Source organism: Apium graveolens, chromosome 10 (genome assembly GCF_009905375.1).
Source record: "Apium graveolens cultivar Ventura chromosome 10, ASM990537v1, whole genome shotgun sequence".
NCBI lineage: Eukaryota > Viridiplantae > Streptophyta > Magnoliopsida > Apiales > Apiaceae > Apium > Apium graveolens.
The window spans coordinates 85,879,552-85,880,093 of record NC_133656.1 but is presented as its reverse complement, the minus strand read 5'-3'; the positions used below and the strand labels follow the sequence as shown (position 1 = coordinate 85,880,093).

The 542-nt window shown below is 40.6% G+C and overlaps 1 non-coding gene across 1 annotated transcript; it reads left to right on the top strand.

Moving 5' to 3' along the window:
- Window positions 1-212: 212 nt before the first annotated feature.
- LOC141694762 (small nucleolar RNA R71) lies at window positions 213-319 on the top strand. The gene has a single exon (XR_012564046.1). It is a non-coding gene; the product is annotated as a small nucleolar RNA R71 (small nucleolar RNA).
- The last annotated feature ends 223 nt before the right edge of the window (window positions 320-542 follow it).

Sequence of the window (542 nt, the reverse complement as noted above, 5' to 3'; positions counted from 1 at the left end):
TAGCTGTATCAAAGTCCAGAATTCCTGTTACCTTGCCCGGAGATTATCTCTGAGTAGGATTCTGGTATTCATTAGCATCCATTAGTTCAATCAATTCATAAGCTTCATCATAGCTTTTAGCCCACAGGGCTCCTCCTAATGCTGCATCCAGCATGGGTCTAGAAGTAGCACCCAAACCATTACAGAAACAATTAATGATCATCCATTCAGGCATCCCATGGTGAGGACACTTCCTAAGAATCTCCTTATAATGATCCCAAGCCTCACATAAAGATTCTACAGATTGTTGAGCAAATTGAGTAAATGCGTTTCTGATCACATCGGTCTTCGCCATATGAAAGAATTTAGTTAAGAACTTTTGAGCAAGATCCTCCCATTTGGTGATAGATGTGGCGCCCTCCAAACCTGGGTCAGAAGTTTGGGGTCCACACACACACACACACCTTATTAATAACCTGCTTATAACAATGATAAAGATAATAATAATGATATGCAGTGACCCTACTTACCGATTACCACGAACCGCAATAGGTTAAATTATG